This window comes from Rhagoletis zephyria, unplaced genomic scaffold (genome assembly GCF_001687245.7).
Source record: "Rhagoletis zephyria isolate East Lansing unplaced genomic scaffold, Rhagoletis_zephyria_1.1 Rzeph_scaffold_07527, whole genome shotgun sequence".
Lineage (NCBI taxonomy): Eukaryota > Metazoa > Arthropoda > Insecta > Diptera > Tephritidae > Rhagoletis > Rhagoletis zephyria.
The window spans coordinates 28,969-30,382 of NW_016164610.1; positions in this window are offsets into that span (position 1 = coordinate 28,969).

Consider the following 1,414-nt stretch of genomic DNA (forward strand, 5'->3'; position numbering starts at 1 on the left):
AGTTACAAGTCAGCAAGCTACAAGTAAAGTAAGCAGAGAAGCGAGTTGCGAATAAGCAAGCTATAAGTTTAATTGTGTTACCAAGTTTAGTTAAGCGCTGTTATTGCTTTAACAAGTATTGTAAAGTGTTTTTACTGTATTAGCGAGTATTGTAAATTGTTTGATGTACAATAAAGTTAATTGTACTACAATTTGGTCATCGATTGCATTTATTTAACAATCCAGCGATACGAACCGAGAGATTTGGCAAATCCGGACGAGGTTTCAGGGATAGTCGTAACAATATCATAAATAGCTGTGTCAAATTTCAGGACGTTAGCATAAGTGGTTCCTGAGATAAGCGATATGATAATTTCAGCTTGTATGGTTGGTGCCGCGCCCCCTTTTCTAAAATCTAACATATTTTGCCGTAAGTACGGTATTGACAACGTATGTTGCTGTGTCAAATTTTAGGATGTCAGCATAAGCAGTTCCAGAGATAAGCGATATGAGAATTGCAGTTTGTATTGGCGGTGCCACGCCCCATATTCTAAAATCTACAACTTTTCGCCGTAAGTACGGTATTGACAAAATATATTGCTGTGTAAAATTTCAGGACGTTAGCATAAGTGGTTCCTGAGATAAGTGATATGAGAATTTCAGTTTGCATGGGCGGTGCCACGCCCCTTTCCCATTATTTACCACTTTTCGCCATAAGTACGTTATTGGTATCATAGAAGGTCTTTGGAGAACTTCGGCAGGCCTTGGAATTGATCCAAATCATTCAAGTTTATCGATAAATTTCAATGATTTGATATATATCGATGAATTTCAAGAACACTAAAATTCGATAACTCAACAAAATTCTTTAACTCGACTAATTTCGATAACTGTGAAATTCGATGGCTCGATAAATTTCGATAACCCAAAAATTTAAAATTTTGGATACCTTTATAAATTTTTACTTTTGACATCTCCACATTTTTCGAAAACGATCTAAAAATTTTGATAACTCGTTACACTCTGTGAGCAGTGATAAATCGATAAGCTTATATAACCTTGAAATTTCGATAACTCGATATACTTTGAAAATTCCATAAACTTCTCATCGTTGAACCAACCAATTTCAGTAGATCAATAATTATCGATAACTCTGTAAGTTGAAAGAACTCCATGCATTACGACACCTCGATAAATTTCGTTAAGTCTAAAATAATAATAATTCAATAAATAACGATAACTTGATACATTTCTTTAACTTGACAAATTTCGTTAATCCCACACGTTTTTATAGCTCGATAACTATCCGTAAATTTGGACAACTAAGTTTCTGTGTCTATAAATTTCGACAACTCAGTAAACATTGATCAGTTTGAATAATTCGATACGTTGCGATAACTTAATAAGCATGGATAAATTTCGATAATTATAAACT